Source organism: Artemia sp. Qi Xiang Cuo, chromosome 19, assembly GCF_049724085.1.
Source record: "Artemia sp. Qi Xiang Cuo chromosome 19, ASM4972408v1, whole genome shotgun sequence".
Lineage (NCBI taxonomy): Eukaryota > Metazoa > Arthropoda > Branchiopoda > Anostraca > Artemiidae > Artemia > Artemia sp. Qi Xiang Cuo.
In genome coordinates, this window is record NC_142812.1 from 52,200,592 (window position 1) to 52,211,348 (window position 10,757).

Sequence of the window (10,757 nt, forward strand, 5' to 3'; positions counted from 1 at the left end):
TCTTTCGCTTCCCACCTGGGTAGAGACAGATAAGTGAATGATGACCTCGCATTCTTTTTAGCCCCTTCCAATTTTGCTGAGATTTTAATTGCTCACCAACGGCTCTTGATGTAAATCTAATATTTTCTTTAACACTGTCGTTGAAATTTTTACCCGATCCCCAGTCCTGTAGTGTTGAGACAGCAAATTTGATGCCAGTAGGTGCAAGATATTTCCTGGAAAGGGGTAGTGCAGAACAAAATAGCTTAGCAAACAAACTACCAAGAACATAGCCAGTCATTGTAGTACGGCCCTTGTAATAGTCCAATCCATGACCTATTTGACGAGGACTCAGAGCACAAACATGGCAGTCAATATCAGGACAGACAAATGGAATTCTTCTATTGTTCGTTTTCGGCAGTGACGATGGGTCGAAAATGACATTTAATCACATCTAAACCTTTTGTTATTGCTAGAGGATCACCCAATTTACTTATTAGTGTTAACTGACAGAGTTATAAATTTGAAGTGTTTACAATAACACATTGAAGATGCTTTATATTTTAGTGATAAACATGTTCATGGGTTGTTTTCCATTCAAGAACACTTAGTAGGGGTCATTTGAATTACCAATTCTTGATGTTTCCACTAAGGACGCATAGAGAAATATACAAGAGTTCGAGGCGAAACCAGGTGGATAATCAGCAAAAATAACATGATTCATCCCGCTATCAGTTCCAGCGTTTTACAACTGATCATACTCTGTTAAAAGCCAGGGACATCTCTCAGATTATCATTGAGATGAATCATTTCAGTGTCAACAGGTGAGCTAATGTAAATCCTATCGTATTTCATTGAATAATTAAAATGGAATAAACCATTCCTACGATATGAGATCTTTCTATTGATCGTATGACACAAATACATCATAGTACCATATGATTTATATTTCAATGTGATATGTGGATATTCACTAGATTTAAGTGCCTCAACACATTCGTAATCAACAAAGAGGGACCAATCATAATAAACAAACATCAATCTTAATACACACACAACTAGCTGATTTAAGATTATTACGAATGAAGCAAAGAGAGGAAAGGGAATAATAAATGACAAATAAAACCAAAAAAGGATGAGAAAACGAGGATTTTGTCATCCAGTGGTAAAATATAAAGACAAAAACCCAGCAAATATTTCGACAAGAACCTCCACCAAGTCGTCCTCAGTGCTAAAAAAAAAAAAAAAAAAAGAATCCTGTATTCCTTTCTGATCGGAATGACATTGACCATCAATTTCCTTTGATAAAAAATTAATCTTTAGTTTTTTTCGCCATGTAAATCCCACAGATAAGACTAGTAATCTCTTTCTCCTCATGCAGGATAAAAGAAAAAAATTTATATTTTTTTCAACTAGGAAAAACACAATTAAAATTTATGGGGATTAATTATTTCGTTCATAATTTTAAATCTGCTTGAACTCGTAAAAAAGAAACATGACCCCTTAAAACAAAGAAGAAGAAGACTAACCTATCAGTTAATAACACGAATACGATGTAACATAAAAAAACACAATTTGTGAGATATTCTCTCACGAAATAGGATAAGAGAAAAAATGTATGCTTTTTTTCAATTATGAAAGACACGATTTAGAAATTTTGGGGTTAAATTCCATATGCTCATTCTCGTAAATTGCATAAAAAGAAAAAATTTTGCTAGTCCATGCAGGACCCTAATGTAACTATATTTCAAATACGACATGAATAAAAAACAAAACAATTTTACCTATTAGTTCCGTCAGATTTTTATTCAGAACACTAATAATCCTCCCCCTTCCCCCTTCTCAATACCAAAACCCCCACCCCACAAATTAAAGATAATCTCCATATTTAAAGGACACACATTGCTCTTATCTTAAATCAATTTTAAATCTCCCATACACTTTTTTTGCAAGAAGCGTTTTACCCAAATTGCCTTATACTTGAAAAGGCTATTCAAAGCGTGGGAATTGTGCAACATGAGTCGGCTGTCTATTAGAAACCCAGATGAGAGACAGTTAAAGCTAGCTATACAAAAATCTCTTGTTTTTTTTTTTAAAAAGAATAAAAAAATCCCTCACCAAAATTCTCTTGGAGGTATACCATTTGAATACGAATAAATTTATCAAGAAAGGTAATCTATTCGGCTTGTTTTTTCAAACTGATGCAGAAAGAGTTGTTGCACATTAATTTAAATGAAAAAACATGATTATTTTACTTTTCGGCTGAAACTAGTATTTTTACAGGAAGTCCATTAAACTTTTGAGTACGTTATACTAGGGTCATTAGTTTTGAGTATTGACCCTAGAAAAACCTGTCTGGTTGCTTGGTCACATTATAGATCCATAATATAGCGAGTTTGGTCGCTTTATAGTTCCAAAATATAACGTGTTTGGTCGTATTATACAATTCCCAGTCGCGGTGCATACATGGTTACTACTTGTGATACGCCTAAGCCGTCATTATTTTAATAAAAAAAAAAGATCAGTCTCTTTTAAATCAATTAATTTCTGGTCACTCTTTGTTGAAAATGGACGTTAAAGTCTGCCTTTTTCTAAAGTGATATTTTTATCTTGGAATTTGCGCAGAAGGGTGAAAAAGGGCAAAGGAAAGCAACACTCCCCGAGCCCTTCCCAAATTCAAGAGAATTACACAGTCCATGATGCTGAATCTAATTTTTTTTTGCCAATTTCAGGTATTTTCATCCGTTCTTAATCACTAACAGCTCGTTCAGACTGTTCGTTTTCTGAAAATTGGGGACAGAACATTAAAAATAGGACAATCTACTCTTTTCTGTTCTAAATTAAATTAAGAATAAATTTAATGACTTTTTGTCGTTTTTTGCGGCATTTTTTAGAGAATAATGCGTAGCATCGTTTTTTGCCCGTTTTTTCACTGTGTAGCCCTCTTATTTACCAGCCATGAAAATGGAAAAAAGGGACAGTAGAAATCGTTTACATTCCCAACTTCCATTTCGTTTTCTAAGAAAGTGAATAGCCTTAATTCACTTCAAAAGATATGCACTCTTGATTTAAAAGTAATGTTACCTCACCAGATATGCAACAAGAAATTCTCCAATGCTTTTTTTTTAATTTTTTTAACCTCCTTGCCATAGCAGTAGTTTTTACCAGACAAGCTTTCCTAAAAAGATTTTAAAGAGGCAAATAGAAAAAAAATATAATCTGCAATAATAGATTTCTATATTTTTCACTGTCACCCAGAATTACAATATTTGCTTTCCAAAACTAAAATCATCATCATGATTTTGATTTCGGATATGTACACATAGTCTCATCCTCTCCCCTCCCAAACAAAAGAATTAATGAGAACTTTGTAATTACAAGTGCCCTAGACAGAAGTTTCATTTTGTTCTTAATGGATTCCCCCTCCTATTTTCCAAAATTAGACTCCACCACTTGGAGATCTCCAGTTAAAAGGACTGAAACACGTACCGAAACCAAATATGTGAAAATCTTCTAAAAACGAGAGGAATAGGCTCTAAAATTCAATTTCATTCCACTTACACCTACTGGGTTCCTTTTATAGGGTTCTTTATATCTAGGTTCCACCATTCTTTTCTTTATATCAAAAGTTGCTTTTTCTAGTTTCAGTGGAGGAACGGTGCGCAAGGGCTCTGACATATGGCATTTTCTGCACAATAAGACAGAAAAACGGAGAAAAAAATGGCCAGACAAAAACCGTTACTATGATCATGACTAAGCTTCAATGCTTAGTCAACGTTTTTAAGCTTAAAAACAATGAAAATTATTATTCAGATAGGCAGAAAAGGGTTATCCAGAATCGACCATACTGTCATAAAATTTGCCAACACCTACGTTGATCGTGCCATAAAGAATATTTTTACTTATTCTAATGCATTCATTCAAAGTCGCATTAGCTGTTAATTTAAGGATCCGCTTAACAAATCAAGGTTGTCAAGGCTACAACTATCGTTCTACTGTAGGGTTGCCACCGATGTGACTTTTGGCACATTTTTTAAAGTGGCACTTGTTGGGAAACGTTGCAATATTGTGACACTTTATAGTGAAAATGAATTTAATTTTCAAAGTATCACTTTTTTACCAAACATTTTTTTTTCAAAAAAAATTGGAAGGAAAACTGTCAATATAGAAGCATCAATATCCCTTTTTCTTTCATTTTTCCATATCTCTATTTTCAGATTCAGAAATATACTATTGCTATGGTTATACTCCTCCATATTAATCAAAAATCTTATGCTTCATCATCATCACATTAATCATAAATAACAGTCATTTTGGATACTTTCTGATTAATCACCACAAAAAAAAAAAAAATTCGACGCACTTCCTCCTTTTAGCTATTTCCTGGTAATGAAGTTTTGAGTGTAATAAGTGACAACTTAGTTATGTTTCGTCTCCCATTTACCACACACGAAGGATATCGAACAGTTTTTGCCAAATAAATTATTTGAAAGAGTTAGTGTCTGATCGACTATTAGTTGTATTTATCATAGGGTTATCAATAGCTGCGATATATGTTTGCGGCATTCTGTTCAGTATTTTCAGAGAAAGTTTCTACTACCCAAACGTTATGTAATGATGCAGATAGACCATTGTGTGGAAAAACTGGATGAACAACTCTCAATGTACACTAGTATTGCCGTCCCTTTTTTCCGCTTTCTAACAAAAAAGCTCGAACAGTTTTTTCTCTCTTCTTTTTTCTTTCATTTTTCGCGCTATGAGCAAAAACTACTCGGAACAAAAAATAGAAATAAGTAATCGGTAGGACAAATCTCCATTTTATACATTAAGCACCATTTGCGCTTTAGCGGATTTTAAGGGGAGGGCTGGAAAATTGACAAGAGTGGAAGTGTTGCGCAAAGCAGAGAATCAGTACCGTCTAAGTAAAATCAATATTACTTTTTTGTAGTTTATGGATGGCATTAGAGCTGACTTTTCATGTTTGAAAATTAAAAGATGAGGAAAACTGCACGGAGGTGACCCCAAGTGGATTGGTCAATATTTTCTAAATGAAAAGCTTGTTTGTACCAATGCGAGCAATGCGCAGCATCGCAAGCGGCAAAACCTTATACGAAATTGACACTATTTTGCCACCAGAAGTGGCACAAAAAAACCTGCTGAGTGGCAACCCTGTTTAACTGATGATTCAACTTAGGCGATTTTGCAAACCAATTTCAACTTGGTTTTCATGCAATAAACTTTCAACTTGGTTTCAGTTCTTTACTTAGGCAGCGCAATAGCGCTGCCTAAGTAAAGAACGATGTTTGTTGTTTCTATGCCTATTGTATACGGGGAGAAGTTTACATCATTGCCAGAGAAGAGTTTGTCTAACGGGACAAATTTACGTGTCTCTTTCGAGGCCATTCAGGGAGTCGGAAATACGAACGGGACATGATCGCAGTGAATATACGGAAGGGTTTTTGCTATAGTTGCTATTATTATGAGAATAGAATTCAAGGAGTGAGAACAGTTTGACTTTATTCATTAAGATATATTTGCAATAATGAGTGGAATGTTTACACTATTAGATGTTGATAGCAGTAGCAGTAATGATACAAGAGAACCAAATATAGCGGTAGAAATCACGAGAGGATCACGGCTTTGTCTTGAATGAAATGAAGTATATGCAAGATATGTGTTATCATTGAATAAATTTAAAATAGAGGATCAATTATGCCTCGCTGAAAAAATTGATATAGCACATTTTAATAGACTTCAAAGTGAGCACAATATCACATTTTAATGGACTTAAATGCAATAGTGAAGCATATAGATGACAATAAGTTATATTGATAATTGTACAATTGTAATATATTTTATTGTTGTAATTATGCATGCTCAATAAAATTGTTTCGAAATCAAAAATTTCCCCTTTCTTTTTGTTAGATTTTAGGCTATCGAATATTCTTGAAGTAGAAAGAATCGTGGGTAGTCTAGAGTCAGTAATGAGAGTGATAGGATTAAAAAATGAATAAATTTGAGAAAGAGAGAATTAGATCGAATCTTGTGATTATGGAAAAAGATTTAATTCCGGATGACGATTTTCTCGAGTTATCCCTTCGAAGGAAGATATTCTCACAGTGGATACTTGACAGTATAATGGGGAATGACTCTCCCCCTTTGGACTATTGTATGAAGCTTTTAGAACGTGACTCAAATGCTTTTACTCAATTTATTGATACATTAATTGAAACAAAGAAGAATAATATCGTGGATACACTTTTGAAAATGCTGCCATAGATTCTATGTAGATGACTCTCCCTTAAAAAATGGGGTTATGTAACGTCACAGTTACTCCTCTCCCATCCCCTCTGAATTTATCGAATGTGGTTAATTTTTTTTAGCTGTGATAGAGTTGACATCGGAAACCGAAAATGTTCTATACATGTCCACTATTCATGTACACTCTTGGCAGTTGTTCATCATGTGAGAATTTTACAATTATTTATGAATATCATGAAAAGTACTAATTATGCAATCCATGTAATTTACATAGAGGTTATGCAGTACAACTTAAAGGCTGTAATTCATGTCTTGAAGAGATTTGTGACTCTGAATCTAGACAGCAACTGTGCTCCAATTGCCACTATGACAAATGTGATCAGTGGGAGAATACTTACCCAGGTATGATTGAAAACCGCAAACGTGATTTTAGTTTATTTTTTCAAGATTGGTATCGTCGTGGTTTTAAACTATTTTAGGAGGAAGAATCAGGTCTACGAATCAACTGTTGGGATAACAAGACAGTTTGGTTTCTACGTCATCGTTGTGACGACACTGCCTATTATGACTATAAACCTGTGATTTTTGTTTGGTAGTTACCGAATTCGATTCACATTTGAAAACACTGTATGTGATATTGCTTCAAATAGACAGATTGAAACACGTGAATTTCACAATATGAATGCAAATAGTATCATTGACTATACAAAGAGATACAACAAGATTGAAGTTACATTGTACTGTAGAAAATGTGACCCTGACTTTGCAGCCAATCAAGATCAATATAGAGCGAATTCAAATGATCTACCAGCATTAGTCGTTCTTGACAGTTACCTATATTCTGATGAAGAAATCAAAAGTGAAGAATAAAGACATTGTTTTATATACACATTTTTCTTTATGAATAAACAAATTCACGTACATTTTTAAGCACTTTACTCGTAGGGCACTGAAATCGATATTATACAGGTCTGAGAGGATATTTTCCACCATAAAGACGTTCAAACGCGGATTGTCTACATAAATGTTGAGAAATCACTTGTAAATATAGCCGCGACATCTGAACACGAAATATAAGAGTGAATAGAAACCAAAGCTTTTAGTCGTCAGATCCTGTATTCTCTTCCAATTTCGAATAAAAGTTTTCCCACTGCTCTCAATATAGTTGTTGATGTGTGGAGTGTAGAATGTACAGGGTAGGCCGAGAGGATAAAAAAATTCAATCGTCTTCATTTTTTGAAAGATGCACAACCAATGGCCAGTATTCGCAGTCGATGGACCACTATTAACAATGATTAGGGTATTGTTTGCACTTTGAATTTTTCTAAGGAAGTCCGAGGGCAGACAATAGGATCGGTATTTGGACATGTAGGAGTCCATATTAAATACATTGATTATTTGACTGGTGTTCATGGTGCAAGGTCTTTTAGAACACTGCCTTTGAGAGCTTTTTCCCAATAGGTTTCAAATTGATTTAGTGAGATTAGTTCAATACTCTCTGGTAATGGGTCGGCAAATGTAAACTTTAAGTGTACACTCCCCGTTCGTACTATACTCATATCCTGGGTACCAGACAGGTCTGGTACAATGATACCATGTGTTTTAGCGAACAATTCTTTGGTTATACCATTTACAAATAGTTGTGAATCATGATCTAGGGTTTGCATTGTCAACTCATACAATGTCCGATAGGATTTATCAAAAGATAGATTGTAGAGTGGGGCTCCATTTACTTTGCAGACAAGAAATAAAAGCCCAAACAGTTCAAATTTATGTGGGCAATCAGTCCATGATCCTATTGCATTAGCGTTTTTTACAAATGAAAATGCTATTTTTGTCGCTTTGAAAAACTTCTTTGAAAAAACTAATTATGTGAAAAAAAATTTTTTAAGCAATAAAGAGTAAAAAGAGGCTCGGCAATAACAATTGACGTTGGCATGAAAAAATACTATCTAAATTTGAAATTTTTGGAAACATGGTTCCTCCTTCAGGAGATTTCATCGTCAGAATATGGCGCCAATCAGGGGTGCCACCCAGTGAGACAAAAAATCACTAGATTCTTGGAAAAACCCACTAAATCTGCACATAAATTTCTAGATTATTGACCAGAAATCACTAGAATTATAATACTCTTTATCAGTGCAATTAATGATTGTTTTGTTTCTTTACCATGTTCTATGAAGGCACACCTTAAGGAAAGGGGTAAAATTATCCCCTGGATGTAGAAAAATATCTTAAGATTGATGTTTTGTTTTTTCTCAAACAAAAATTACCTTTGAAATTTTGAGAAAAGACTTTTTGCAGCGTTATGAGGAGAATGGGGAAAAATTGTTGCTTCCTCCCTGTTTCCGAACTGGTACCCTTGCCTTAAACCCCGATCACTGAAAATTGGTTATCTGTGATCTAATCGAAATATTTGTTTCTTCTTTTTAATTTTTTTCCTTGTCGATCCAAACCCCAAGTTTAATCCAAAACATATAGAAACTGATTTTCTTTTTACTCTAATTGAGCTAGTATAATTACTGGGACACTAGCGGCAATTTTGAAAATGGTCTTTTTATAATCCAATGGAAAAAATGTGTCCTACTCTTCACAAATTTCGATAAGCAAAGGTCTTATTGCTTCTCAAAAATAAAGAGGTACTTGTTAATTATACGGAACACACCCAAGAAGTAAAGCTATGTTAATCCTAATGAAATAGGCCAAAATATAATGAAAATATAATACTTTAGTTTATATAATAATATAATTTGGGCTATATATTTGCAGATTAGGGGGCTGGGGTAATGTAACTTAACCTAACCTTACCCCCACCCCCCTAATGTGCAAATAAATACCCAAAGTTATACAAGTCCAATGCATTCTGTCACCCGTTACTTGTCTATGTGGTTATGAAACTGGTTTTCATAGATCGTATATAAATCTTAGCAAATTACCCTTAGCATACTTTCATCCCAAGACCTATTCTCTGGGGCTGCATGGGTCATGTAAAATCTAAAGGTATAGTATTTGAGCCTTTCAATTATGCTAAACAAAATGGTTATCTCAAACTTTAGATCGAACAATTTTTTGGGGGAAAGGGGGAGCTAGGGGAGGCCAGTAGTTATGCAATCTCTTTGGTCAAATAAAAGGACACCAGAAATTGTAATTTTCGTTCAAATGAGCCCTCTCCTGATGTTCTAGAGCCGTTGGTTCGATACGATCACCCCTAAGAAAAAAAGAAATTAACACGCATCCGTGATTTTTCTTCTGGTAAATAATATAAGATTCTATACTTTTGTATATAGGGGCTTGAAACATCCACAGTAGAGTTCTCTGATACGCCGAATCTAATGGTTTGATTTTAGTTAAAATTCTTCCACTTTTATTGGGTGGTCTTCCCTCTTTAAAATCAGGAAAATTTTCACAGTTTCTTAGCCTTTTACGAGTAAAACCAAGCTTAATGAATCTTACATATTTGGAATCAACTTAATAAGCCGATGATATGTTAATTGATATCAAAATTTCGTTTTTGGAATTTCGGTTACTATTGTGCCTTGTAGCTCCATTCTTACAGTTCGTTACTACAAACTGTTTGATGTATTATCACATAAATCCAAACACTTAAAGAATAGGACCTTATCTGCGTTTATTAGGTGTTTCAATTGCAAATAAGAGAACTTGTAGAATTACTGGAGTTTTGATTAGATATTTGAAGTAGAAATTAAAATCACTAGACCATTCCTAGAGTAAATTCCCCCCCCCATTACTCCCAACCGTCTTCAATCATTAAAGTGCAATCGATTTATTCTATCTAGTTATATTAGAGATCGTATTATAAAAAGTATTCCTTTTATAAAAAGTCCTATTTTTCTTTTTCAATGATTGCTTTTTCTTATTTAGAAAATTTAATGTATACCTACATTCTCATTTTTCAATTACTCCATTTCTGTTCTATTTGCAGATGTAGAGAGTGTATTCATATCCACCATTCACTCCACTTACAAAGGTTTTATCAAAAGAAAATCTAATTTAGAACTGTGAAGGTGTCCTAATGTTTACCAGTGAACGTGGTAAACATAATGTTGTGTGTTTTAAATCGTTCTTATATGTAGTGTTAGATGTTCAGATAGAGTTATGTGGAGCGTTGTCGTACTATTCATTTAATTTAGCGTAGATAGGAAACATATTTATCCTATAGTAAACAAAATAAAAAAACAACTTGTAAAAGGTGAATTTTAAAAAAAAAATCTCATAGTAAAAGTGGAATAGCCTCAAACTTGTTGGAAATGTAAAAATCATCAGTAATAGATGTAGAAAAAATCTTTAGTATTGTAGCTAGACAAAAACCATAAATAATCTTAGTCTGGTAGATGAACTTTAGAAAGGGATCTATAATAAAATAAGAAAAGCAATAGAGAAAATTTTTAGCACTCCTGATTAAACTAAACTAAAAATGTAAAATAATACAATGTCAATCAAAATTATGTAGAATAAATAGTAAATAAATCGCGAAGATTTCAAAAACCCAAGGGTAA